This window comes from Bubalus bubalis, chromosome 18 (assembly GCF_019923935.1).
Source record: "Bubalus bubalis isolate 160015118507 breed Murrah chromosome 18, NDDB_SH_1, whole genome shotgun sequence".
Classification (NCBI taxonomy): domain Eukaryota; kingdom Metazoa; phylum Chordata; class Mammalia; order Artiodactyla; family Bovidae; genus Bubalus; species Bubalus bubalis.
The window spans coordinates 64313871-64327753 of NC_059174.1; the positions used below are offsets into that span (position 1 = coordinate 64313871).

General features: G+C 45.0%; 1 pseudogene; it reads left to right on the forward strand.

Annotated features, from left to right (window-relative positions):
* Positions 1-13277: 13277 nt before the first annotated feature.
* Positions 13278-13878, forward strand: LOC123465128 (annotated as a pseudogene).
* Positions 13879-13883: the final 5 nt, after the last annotated feature.

Genomic DNA, 13883 nt, shown 5'->3' on the forward strand with positions numbered 1-13883 from the left:
CCACAGGTAACAAATTGTTTGTCAAGAATTATCACTAAATCTGGCCAGAACGTGTGCTTGTAGGGCGAGGATTGGTTGGGGTCTGAAATGGTTGCTTAGTTACGAGGGGAGACCTTGAGCCCGTGAGGTTGCAGCTGGCAGCGGTTCGTAGCTAACGTTTTGAGAACCGGCTGGTGGTAAATGGAATCACGGATAAGCCAGAATGGCTCCCCCACCCCTCAATATGTGAACATTTCTCCTGTCTTCGTCTTGGCTTCCTCCCCATCATTTACCTGTGTTCCCTCAACTGCGGTTGCGGTGTGACCCCGGTTCTCTTTAAATTATAAATCTGAGACTAGCCTACCGTTAAGCAAAGGTTGGAAAGGAAAATGCCCGCAGGCAGGACTCCTGAGCGGCTGCAAAGCACAGGGCAGCTGGGGCTCGAGCAGCTAGCCAGGGCCCACGAGGGCGGGTTAATGCTCGACCAGGCGCCAGGTGTTTGGAATGGCTTCCTTGCCCATCAGGGTCAGCACGAGGGCTCTCAGGCGGATGTGTGACGTTGGCAGAGAGGGGGCTGAGGCGGCGGGTGGGGCGTGGAGGAAACTCTGCACCTGGGGTGCTTCTTCTCACCCTGGCGCTACTGGCCTTTGGAGTCTAATGCTAATCTGGTACTAATTCTTAGTCCCAGGAGACCTGTGGCCTGGCCTCCCCGCCACACGCCCCCCACCCCCATCTCCTGCCCCTTGTGAAACCCGAAATGTCTGCAGACATCCCCCAAGTGTCCGCTAGGAGGCAGAACCGCCCCTAGTTGAGGAACCGTGCTCCCAGCAGAGCCCGCTCTAAACACCGGGCTGAGCCCCCGGATCAGATCTTGCTTTAGGAGGTCTAGCAGCATTACCTTGAGAAGTTCCTGCTCTAAACCATCTAAATTTCTTTTTCTTCAAAAAAAAAAAAAAAAAACAAAAAAACCTTTCATTGATTGTCTAGTGCTTGTGCTTAGTCACTAAGTCCTGCCCGACTCTTTCTGACCCCACGCCTCCTCTGTCAGTGAAAATTTCCAGACAAGGATACTGGAATGGATTGCCATGCATTCCTCCAAAGGATCTTCCCAAACCCAGGGATCGAACCCAGGTCTCCCACATTGCAGGCGGATTTTTTTTTTTTTTTTTTTTAACCATCCGAGCCACCAGGGAAGCCCAGGAATACTGGGGTGGGTAGCCTAGCCCTTCTCCAGGGGAACTTCCTGACCCAGGAATCGAACCAGGAGTCTCTTGCATCGCACGCGGATTATTTACCAGCCGAGCCACCAGGGAAGCGTCATTGTCCACGCAAGTACTTAAATCATGAAAACATGTAGCTAGTCAAGAGTGGGAAGATTGGGGGGGGAAACGAATGGGACCTTTGCATATTGCCAAGCCTTGAATGTACATGCAGTTTGTGAGAGACCAATGACTCTATTTCTGAGCACACAAATGTCTCCTTGGATTATTTGTTTTGTTTTAATTTATTATTTAATTTTGTCCTTATACGTGTGATTATGTCCGCGAATTTCTGTGGCAGTTACTATATGTTACCACTAGATGGTGCTCGAAGACAAAAAAGAAAGCCTTGTGCGGCGTCTCCAGCAAGACCGCTACTCTCAATGTTACCACGAGGTGGTGCTAGAAAATAAGAAATAAAGCCTTAAGGTCCGTCTTGCTCGTTCACAGGCGTCTGCTGTTAGCCGGTTAAATTGAGAAGCCCCGCAAGTGAGATACTTCAGCATCACTATCACAGTTTTCCGTATCATCCGACTCGAACAGTTTTTCTCGCAATAGGCACACTTTATTCATTTTCTTATTTTATTTTAATTATAGTTGATTTATTACAATGTTGTGTTAATTTCTTGAGATATGCAGATATATACATTCTTTTTAAAATGTTCTTTTCCACTATGGTGTATCACAGGATTTTGAACAAAATCTGTGCTTTACAGCAGGATCTTGTTAATCCATTCTAGATGTAAAAGCTTACACCTGCTAACCCCAAATTCCCTCTCGTTTCTCCCCCAGCCCCTTCCCCCTTGGCAACCTCAAGTCTGTTCTCTGTGTCCGTGACTCCGCTTGGTAGATAGGCTCGTTTGTGTCATATTTTAGATTCCACATGTAAGTGATCTTACGTGGTGTTTGTCCTCTTTCTGACTTACTTGGTATGACCATCTCTAGTTGCCTTAAAAACAAATTTTAAAAAGTACATCAATTTCAACAGAAAACTGCAGCAGCTGCGATAATACAAGATGATAGCAAGAGAGAGAAAAACAGAGGAAAAAGTGGAGGGGAGGAGTCTCTAACTGGAACACTAATCCTATCAGAGCCCCACCCTTGTCTTCTCCTTTACGCCTAATTCCCTCCATCAAGGCCTCAGTTCCAAACACAGTCACGCTGGCAACTGGAGTTTCAACCTTTAGGAGGAGTGGGAAATGACACCGTTGAGTCCACAGCATTTATTTTTAACTGGAGGACATCGCTTTACAGTGTTGTGTTAGTCTCTGCGGCACCACGAGGTGAAGCGGTGAAGTGTACGTACGTCCCCTCGCTCTTATCCCGCCCCTCTAGGTCCTCAGGGAGCACCAGGTTGAGCTCCCCGTGCCGTGTAACGACTTCCCAGGAGTGTCTGTCCACATGATAACGTGTATGTTTCATGCTAACCCTATCCCCGGTGCCTCAGACGGTAGAGAACCTGCCTGCAATGCGGGAGACCAAGGTTTGATCCCTGGGTCAGGATAGATCCCTGGAGAAGGGAAGGACAACCCACTCCAGTATTCTTGCCTGGAGAATCCCATGGACAGAGGGTTGGCGGGCAACAGTCTCTGGGGTCACAAAGAATCAAAGACAACCGAGTAACTATCTTTCTCTCAATTCATGTGACTATTGATTTTTATCATTACTTCTTAAAGACTTCTCTCTTTTTTTTTTTCCAGAAGAGAACCCTAAATATTCCAATGGAAGACTTGACAATGAATATAAACAGAGTTCTCAAAAGAACTACAAAAGGGTGAGGCGGGAATTCTCCAGCGGTTCAGTGGTCAAGACTCTGCTCTCCCAGCACAGGGATGAGTGCAGTCCCCAGTCAGGGAACTAAGATCCACAAACCGCAAAGCGTGACCCGAAAGAGGAAACGAGAAGAAAAAAAAAAGCTGTGGAGAGAGCGAGAGTGACGGGATAAAGATGCGGGTGAAGAGAAAATGAGGGAAGAACACATCAACTTTGGAAGTTCTGTTGGACATTCATGTAGGTAAACTTGACCAGTGAAAATCTTATTGATAATTAACTGAGCCTGAACATTAGTTTTACATATAAACACTAGGCACTGTTCCTTGTTGCCTGTTTTAATTTATGCTGAAACTCCTAAGCAACATGATGACCAGAATGTAAGGCAATTTGTTTTAGTTGAGATTTTGCCAAGTGAGGAACATCATTTCAAAAATCACAGTGCCCCCAAGCAATGCCATTCAGGCCATCTGAGTTGTCAGTAAATACCGAGTCAGTTGTTGTGTTAAGGGGAATCAACAGGTGTGCAGATACTTTGGCTACTTGTGTTTTATTGTTGTTGTTCAGTCACTAAGTCCTGTCCGACCCTTTGCGACCCCATGGGCTGCAGCACGACAGGTTTCTGTTCTCCGCTATCTGCCTAGTTTGTTCAGATTCACGTCCATTGAGTCGGTGATGCCGTCCAACCATCTCGTCCTCTGCCGTCCCCTTCTCCTCCTGCCTTCAATCTTTCCCAGCATCAGGGTCCTTTCCAGTGAGTTGGCTCTTTGTATCCGGTGGCCAGAGTATTGGAGCCTGTGTTTGACTTTAAGCAAAATCATGCCAGAACACTTACACAGTGAAATACATGTTATTATTTTTTATTATGTGACTTTCCTTTTGTTTTTCCATCATATTATTGTTAAAACATTATGTTGAAGTTTTAATATTATGCATCTAGAAAGGCAGGGTTGGGAGGGGTTGGTTTTGGGGGCTTTTTTGGCCATGACTCTAGTTTCCTGACTGGGGATAGAGCTGGGCCCAGTAGTGAAAGTGCCAAGTCCTAACCTCCAGACCTGAGGGGAATTCCCTAGAAAGGCAGCATTAGCTAGGAGTCTCATCTCCGTATGGTTCATGGAGACATAGAACATAAAATACCTGTTATAAAAAGTGAGCCCTGGGTTTGATAAAGTCAAGAAGGACTTAGCCAGGAGAAAGAAAACCGTGACTTTCAAATGGACTTTTTGGTAGATGCAGGGAGCTATGAGACTGAAGTCAGTGGTTAAGGAGGGGAAAGGAACTAATGAATTTGCAAGATATTATGATGAAGGGAAGGAGAAGAAAAGGAGATATCTAAGAAGAACTCTTTTTCTTTTTTTAAATTAATTATTTTTGGTGTATAGCTGCTTTATGAGGTTGTGTTAGTTTCTGCTGTTGTTCAGTTGCTAAGTCATGACTCTTTGCTACGTCATGACTAAGTCATGCTAAGTCATAACTCAGTTGCTAAGTCCATGACTCTGGACTACGACGCTCCAGGCTTACCTGTCTGTCACTAACTCCCAGAGATTGCTCAAACTCATGTCCACCAAATCAGTGATGCCATCCAACCACCTCCTCCTCTTTCCCCTCTCTTCGTGCCTTCAGTCTTTCCCAGCATCAGGGGCTTTTCCAGTGAGTCAGCTTTTTGCATCAGGTGGCCAAAGGATTGGAGCTTCAGCTTGAGCATCAGCCTTTCCAATGAATATTCAGAGTTGATTTTCTTTAGGATGGACTGGTTTTATCTCCTTGCTGTCCAAGGGATTCAAGAATCTTCTCTAGCACCCTTCGAAAGCTTGTACACACTTCTCCTTACTGAATGTCAAATTGTGTGAAATGCTTAGTTTCCTGATTACTAGGCTATGATGTGCCTCTTCCACAAAATGTGACCTCCCTGGTTCGATTCTTGGGTCAGGAAGATCCTCTGGAGAAAGGATAGTCTACCCACTCCAGTATTCTTGGGCTTCCCTGTGGCTCAGCTGATAAAGAATCCTCCTGAAATGCGGAGACCTGGGTTCAATCTCTGGGTTGGGAAGACCCCCTGGAGAAGGGAAAGGGTACCCACTCCACTATTCTGGCCTGGAGAATTCCATGGACTAGAGTCCATGGGGTCGCAAAGAGTCAGACACAACTAAGTGACTTTCGCTGAGGGAGAGGCATTTGCTGTCTCATCGCTGAGGTATCCTGCACCTGAAACAGTGTCTGGTGTGTGCTGAGCACCCAACAGCCGTTTTTCTAGTGGACAAATGAAAGTTTCTTGTAAAGATGGGTTGGGTGAAAGCCAGAGTTCATGGAAAACTTACTTGGAGGACGTACAACTATACTTTAAAACTGTAAAGGTGATGGGATTATATGCAATGTATTTATATACATGTCTATTCATCTTAATTGTATTTTTTTTTTAATTTTTATAGGGTTAGGGCATTTGGGATCTTTGTCCCTGACCAGGGATTGAACTTGCACCCCCTGCATTGGCAGCACAGAGTCTTAACCACTGGGAAGGGACCACCAGGGAAGTCCCTTAAGTTTAATTTTATAAATAACATTTATCATATACAACTTAAAAATCTCTAGTCAGAATAAGCATTAAAAAAATACAGAATAAGCATTTAAACCAGAGTTGCTATCCACTATCTTCTCTGACAGAATTCACATCTGTAAGACCAAAATTATTTGAATAGTAACACTAAGATATTTTATGCCTTTTCAACACTCATTCTCTCACAATTGTACAACGGCATTTTCTAGGAGCTATGTAGTAAGTGGTATCACAACAGATTGAATGCAGGTACAAGATTTCAGCTGTCTTCTATTAACTCAGACAACAAATAGATTGCAAAACTGTAAAACAATTCAACTTTTCTCACTTAAAATAATTTTTGGTTTTAGAAAAAAGTAACTAAAAGACACTTACTCCTTGGAAGGAAAGTTATGACCAACCTAGATAGCATATTCAAAAGCAGAGACATTACTTTGCCAACAAAGGTCCATCTAGTCAAGGCTATGGTTTCTCCTGTGGTCATGTATGGATGCGAGAGTTGGACTGTGAAGAAAGCTGAGTGCCGAAGAATTGATGCTTTTGAACTGTGGTGTTGGAGAAGACTCTTGAGAGTCCCTTGGACTGCAAGGAGATCCAACCAGTCCATTCTGAAGGAGATCAGCCCTGGGATTTCTTTGGAAGGAATGATGCTAAAGCTGAGACTCCAACACTTTGGCCACCTCATGCAAAGAGTTGACTCATTGGAAAAGACTCTGATGCTGGGAGGGATTGGGGGCAGGAGGACTAGGGGACAGCAGAGGATGAGATGGCTGGATGGCATCACTGACTCGATGGACGAGAGTCTGAGTGAACTCCGGGAGTTGGTGATGGACAGGGAGGCCTGGCAGCTGTGATTCATGGGATTGCAAGGAGTTGGACACGACTGAGGGACTGAACTGAACTGAACTGAACTGAATTATTTTTTTTTAAGTTGTGTTACTTATGATAGCATATAATGGGTTGGTGATTGTGGGGAATTGATATATAAAAACATTAAATTAAATTGGTCAAAAATAGTACACCCTGGAACACAGGAACTGTAAAATGGTCCTTTTGGACCTATTCACATTTATTATACAAGTTACACTGAAAAAATAGGAGCCCTATCTATGTATGCATGTGTATGTATATACACAAACTGTATTAAAAACTGGAGTGTGTATCTGTGTGTGTGTGTGTGTGTAAGCATGACCACATTCAGCCATTCATCAAATCCTTATTGACTGTCTACCGTCGTGAGCAAGACAGCCTCTTTAACAGAGCACCCATAGTGGCAGAAGGAAACAGACAAACACAGAAAGCACTTCAGAAAGTGTGTGTATTGTGTGTCTGTGTGTGTGACAGAGATGCTAGGAAAGAATGTGTAAATCCACTTTTTCACAAGATGACAAATACGATTATTTTAAAATAAAAACTCAAAAACTGAACCTGCCACAATCTAAAAGTGAAAATCATTGCAAAGCAGACTTTCTACAAAGAATGCACAAGTAGTAAATACGAATTAGAGAACAAAGTGGAAACTATATTAAAGCCAGAAGAAAAATGTTAACCACACTACTTGGTGATTGTTGGCATTATCATTAGATTGACATCTATTCTTACATCTTGCTGCTGCAAGTCACTTCAGTCGTGTCCGACTCTGTGCGACCCCAGAGACGGCAGTCCACCAGGCTCCCCCGTCCCTGGGATTCTCCAGGCAAGAACACTGGAATGGGTTGCCATTTCCTTCTCCAATGCATGAAAGTGAAAAGTGAAAGTGAAGTCGCTCAGTCGTGTCCGACTCTTTGTGACCCCATGGACTGCAGCCCACCAGGCTCCCCCATCCATGGAATTTTCCAGGCAAGAGTTCTGGAGTGGCGTGCCATTGCCTTCTCCGATTCTTACATCTTACTTTCTAATAAAAATATATGTACGTGTGAAATTTATGCAAAGTAGACTTTGCATGTATTATTTTGTTTTTCACTCAAAAATATATCTTGTATATCAGTACCTTTCTTGTAAACTGACAGAAGCAAGTTTAAAAATATCTTGTAAAACTACATCACAGTATCAATGAAAACTCAATCAACTATCTATAAATTATAATGTAAGCTTAAATTACAAATGTCAAATGGTGAAAACTGCATTGTGTACATAAGAATAACTGATAGCCTTCATTTGTAAAGAATTTTTATAAATTAATGGGGGAAAAGTTAATTCACCTTTAACTTAAGAGATAAGCAAAAGCACTAGTAAGCAGCCAAAGAGAAAACATAATAATCAAAAAATAGAGAAAGATGTACAAACACTTGTACTACAAATAAGATACATTTCTGCTAACCTACTGATAGAAACTAAATGATTGTAATACATCAGTGATGGGAAAGGTGAAAGTTGCTCAGTCATGTCCGACTCTTTGCGACCCCATGGACTGTGGCCTGCCAGGGTCCTCTGTTCACAGAATTCTCCAGGCAAGAATACTGGGGTGGGTTGCCATTTCCTTCTCCGAGAGAATCTTCCCGACCCAGGGATTGAACCCACATCTCCTGCGTCTCCGGCACTGGCAGGCCGACGCCACCACAGAGCCAGGAGGGAAGCCGAGTTGGAGATGAAGACAGCCTGATTCAACGTGTTGATTTGGGAGGGATTTTTCCATTCTCTGTGACCTTGGATATTGGCATTTTCAGAAGGGAGTGCACATCCAAAGCTGGAATGATAACAGCTACCTGCCTCTTGACCTCTCCTCGGGGAACAACTGGTGAACTCGAATCCCGATGACTCCTCCTTTCGGGGAATTTAAGGTGCAGTGAAGGTAGGTTCCTCTGAAGGGGGCACTGAAGTCATGGCCTGGTAGCAAAGTGACCAAGGGCATGAAATGTAGGGGAAAGGCGGCAGGGCACCCGCCCGTGCCCTGTCTTCACCCTCCAGACCTTGTGTTAGGACAGCTCAGGGAATTGAAGACGCGTTCATTACCGTGATGGAAGATCTTCCCTTTCCCCTGTGGCCTGGTGGGCTCAGCACTGTTATTGCCGGACCGTGAGGAAGGGGGTCACTCACTGCCCACGGTCATTTCCAATGATGCATCCCTGTTACCTTAGTTGGGTGACTCAGAAAAGCCCCTACATCTAATGTTTTGGGAGCTCAGTCTCCCTACCGGTTATTTTTTTTCCATTTTTGGGCTGCGCCGGGTCTTCCTTGCCGCGCTGGCGTTTCTCCCTCTGCTGTGGCGCATGGAGGCTGCTCTCTAGTCGTGGTCCACAGGCCGCTCACCATGGGGGCTTCTCCAGCGTGGAGCACGGGCCCTAGAGCACACTCAGTAGTTGTGTGTGGGCTTAGCTGCTCTGCAACTTGTGGGAACTTCCTGGATCATGGATCAAACCCGTGTCCCCTGCATCGCCAGGAGGATTCTTATTTACTGGTTCACCAGGGAAGTCCCCTACTGGTTAAATATCGATAAAACTGAATATTGCATGCTCACTTGCAAAATTAAACTGTATTGAGGTATTTGAATCAAATAGACTGATCTGCAAGAAACCTGAATAAAAGTCACAGAATTCTGCTTCCTGCAGGAACAGAACCCCAGATTTCCCCAGATGAGGTACCCTGGTAGTTTAATATAGTCTATTCTGTTGTTTTGCAATCCCTAAGTCGTGTCCGACTCTTCATGGCCCCATGGACTGCAGCATGCCAGGATCCTGTCTTCCTCTGTCTCCCAGAGTTTGCTCAAACTCATGTCCATTGAATTGGTGATGCTATCTAACCTTCTCATTATAGCAAACAAACAAAAACCCAGACACTTAAAGTTCTAGGCTGTGAGACATCAGAACAACCCTTTAAGTTAGACTAGAGGCATGAAGCACAGGGTTTCTCAAACAAGATAAGTTGTTAGGCTTGGTTGTGGCAAAGAGTTCCAGGTCTACTAGTCAGTGTTAGGCTTGTGGATGTACTAACATAATCTGGGTGATTGGGGAGGGGTGTGCTTGGAATGCTTTTGAGAGTGGATTAACTTACAGGATTGTGGAGGGAGATGAGTTTAAAACGTGTTATCTTTTTCTCACAACAACCCTAAGCAATCATTGCCCAGATGTGACCGAGGACAGCTCTCCAGACTGACTCATGTCTTTTGGGGATGGACCGTGGCTGGGCAAAGGGCAATTTTTATGTTGGTTTCACCGGGGTTCTGATGCTTCTTTTCTAAAATTGAAATATCAGAGGGGAGTCATCATTCCTGACCGCCTGAAAAGAGATGAGCAAATGAGTGGGGAAAAGAAGGGAAATTGAGAGGTTTTTTTTTAAGTTTCTGAAAGCTCTCTGTCTCTGTTTTGAGCTGTATGTCTCTTCACGTCTCTTTCTTTTTCTCTCTTTTCTCTCTCTCTTTCTCTCTGAATTTTGATAATTATCTGCTACAAGAGTTGACCGTCTTACTCCATTTCCTTCCTCTGTACACACACTTTAATTTATTTATTTGTCCTGTGCTGGGTCTTAGTCGCTGCCTGGGCTTTCTCTAGTTACAGCGAGCAGGGCTACTCTCCACTGCAGTGCAGGGGCTTCTCACCGAGGTGCTTCTCTTGGTGCGGAGCCCAGCGCTGGGCACGTGGGCTCAGAAGTTGCAACAGGCAGGCCCTAGAGCTCGGGCTGGGTAGCTGTCACACGCGGACATCGCTGCACTGCAGCGCATGGGATCCTCCCGACCGGGGATGGAACCGGGCTCCCCTGTATGGCCAGGTGGGTTCTCTAGCACTGAGCCACCAGGGAAGCCTTCTGTGTCTCTGTTTTGAGATGCATGGCTCTCTCCCTTTTGTCCTCTGTCTCTCTCTCTGAATTTTGCTAATTATCTGGTACACCAGCTCATCACCTTCCCCAGTCCCCTCCTCTGTGTATATTTGACATGGGTGGTTGCATACCCAGCATTTATTCTTCTCCCAACCAATTCTTCCTAATGTGGCATTTATCACTCAGTCACATCGACTCTTTGTGACCCCAAGGACTATACAGTCCATGGAATTCTCCAGGCCAGAATACTGGAGTGGGTAGCCTTTCCCTTCTCTAGGGCATCTTCCCAACCCAGAGATTGAACCAAGGTCTCCTGCATTGTAGGCGGATTCTTTACCAACTGAGCTATCAGGGAAGCCATTCTTCCTAATAAAATTGTCCCAATTTTCCTTGTAACAACCCTTCTGCAATCCAGCCCTCCTATTACAATGAAAGCTGATTTATCCCCAGTGGCAGGGTAATGATAATTGTTTTAGGATTGACCAGCCCTTAACACAGTGAAATATCAGGTAGTACTTCATGGGAAATAGGTGGGGAAACAGTGGAAACAGTGTCAGACTTTATTTTTGGGGGCTCCAAAATCACTGCAGATGGTGATTGCAGCCATGAAATTAAGACGCTTACTCCTTGGAAGGAAAGTTATGACCAACCTAGATAACATATTCAAAAGCAGAGATATTACTTTGCCAACAAAAGTCCATCTAGTCAAGGCTATGGTTTTTCCAGTAGCCATGTATGGATGTGAGAGTTGGACTGTGAAGAAAGCTGAGTGCCGAAGAATTGATGCTTTTGAACTGTGGTGTTGGAGAAGACTCTTGAGAGTCCCTTGGACTGCACAGAGATCCAACCAGTCCATTCTAAAGGAGATCAGTCCTGGGTGTTCATTGGAAGGACTGATGCTAAAGCTGAAACTCCAATACTTTGGCCACCTCATGTGAAGAGTTGACTCATTGGAAAAGACTCTGATGCTGGGAGGGATTGGGGGCAGGAGGAGACAGGGATGACAGAGGATGAGATGGCTGGATGGCATCACCGACTCAATGGATGTGAGTTTGAGTGAACTCCGGGAGTTGGTGATGGACAGGGAGGCCTGGCGTGCTGCATTTCATGGGGTCGCAAAGAGTCGGACACGACTGAGCGACTGAACTGAACTGAACTGAACTGGTTAAATATCATATCACTGTATCTAACTGAAAGTGGGTTCCGGCTGCTCAAAACTCAAAGGCCACTAAAGAAGCCAGGTTGATGGAAAGGAAAGTTTGCTTTATTTCAGATGCTGGCAACTGGTGGGGGGGTTGAACTCCCTCTGCCCTCCCCCACCCCCACCCCCCACTGACAATCAGGGGCCAAGAACAGTTATAGACAGAGGGAGAAACAGCAGAAACAGGCGGACTATGCAGGAACAGCACAGGCAGCTCGGACAGCCACCTTGAAGTTGATCAGCAGCGGTCTGACCACCGTTGTCCTCATCGCTTTAGGTACAATTCATCTTCAGTTCCAGGGCTCGTTCCCATCTCTTTGAGGCCAGTTCTCAGAATTGTGGCAGCTTATGTCGTGGCTACAGTTTGGTCATCATCTGGTGGGGGTTTCAGTATCTACAAGACAGCTCATAGGCTACAGCTCAGAATATTATCTATAGTCCTTGAGAAGGAACTAAAGGTCCTTGACTCTGCTTATTGACTAAACTATTACTATTTGATCTCCTCTGACTGTTTTCCTTTGCTTCTGCATTTTCTCACTTCTCTGATTAAACTTATTCTTTGGCTAAAATTTTTCCACAGCCTAAAGGCAGGCTGAGGACACGGGAGGCAAGAACCATAGGGTCCTCCTCCACTTCACATGAAAAATAGGAAAAAACCCAGATGGGAGAATGCTGGTAAACCGATTTGCCCAATAATCAGTGGTGCTTAGAACAAAGACAGCATTAAGGTAAGAAGAAAACGTTGGCATGTAAAAGAGAAAAGCCAGGGACAGGACTGTGAAGTCATTGAATGAAGAGGCTAGATTTTTGTTCCAGTAAAAGTACAGAACTGCCTCTTACAAATGGTAAGTTGTATAGATCTGCAAATAACTGCTCTAAGGACATGTTTAGAGGCCCGATCCTAAGACTCCTCTTCTCCCTGGCTATAAAACTCAGGTTTAATTGGTTAGTTGACTTCATTCTGTGTGATCATGATATGATAAATAAAATTAAATGCCACAGGAAAGAAAACTCAGAACCAGATATAGAAATCCCTCTTGGCTTACCTAAATTCAGCAGCATGACTGGGTAACATTAGTTATCCACCTTTTAAGCCATCCTTCATCACCCGCCCCGCCTAACAGCCCCCTGAAAGAGCTTATATTTTTTTTAAAGTTCTTTTTTCTTTTAAAAGTTTTTATTTGTTTATTTTTGCCTGTGCTGGGTCTTCATTGCAGTATACGGGCTTCTCATTGTGGTGGCTTCTAGAGCATGGACTCAGTTGCTCCACAGCACGTGAGATCCAAGATGGGGGATTGAGCCTGTGTCCGATAAGTGGATTCTTATCCACTGCACCACCAGGAAAATCCAAAACTGTATTCTGAATCTATGTCTTCTGGAAAACTGCCACGCTTCCAACTCGCTCAGTCACGTCCAACTTGTTGTGGCTCCTCTGTCCTTGGGATTCCCCAGGCAAGAACACTGGAGTGGGTTGCCATGCCCTCCAGGGGATATTCCCGACCCAGGGGTCGAACCCACGCCTCCTTCAGCTCCTGCACCGCAGGCAGGCCCTTCACCACTGAGCCATCAGGGAAGCCCAAGAACTGCCATAGCTTTAGCATGTAAGTAGTCCCCCAAAAGCGTCTTTTAGCTAAGCCTAAGGAGAACACAGAATGAATTTTATTACACAGGGTTTTCCACTACTGATAATACATTCTAGACTAAAGTATATGTGTGTACTTTTTTTCTTCAGGTTACATAAGTTTTCCTTGCAAAGAAGAGGATGAATCCTCTAAAAATACACGGCTTTGTTCACATTTGGAGCAAGAGAGAAAAGCTCTTGTGGAAACAGTGGACGGAGAGAAGTAAATTAGCCTGGCAGTCATCTTCAACTCTGAAGGATTCATCTGGGTTTTTCAGCTCAGCAACAATATTACAAGTGTGGTCCTTACACACTGTGGAAAGAGACAAAGCTGTCTGCCTTTAACTCTGCAAAACAACAGCTGCTTGTTCATTAACAAATTATCCTACAGGGACCTGAACAGTTCAAGGCCTTTCTGGACGCAGTCTGTCAAAACAAATCCCAGCCACCCATGAAACACAATCGTGATTGGGGTGTTTTTGGTGGGAGGAACACACAGAAGGAAACGGACAAAACTCCATCTCACCAAGTCCGTGACAAGCCCTGCGATGCACCCTTTAATACAGAAAAAGCAAATGAAACTCTCTCCCCTTCAAAGATGACTTTGTTCAAGTCACCAACACTTGCCAGAACAGGACTCTTAGAAAATCAAGGAACAAAGAGGGAAAAAATGCTATCACCTGGTCGAGAGATGAATGAAGGGTCTCTGAAAGAAAGCAACCCTGAACTAAACAGAAATTGAAGACC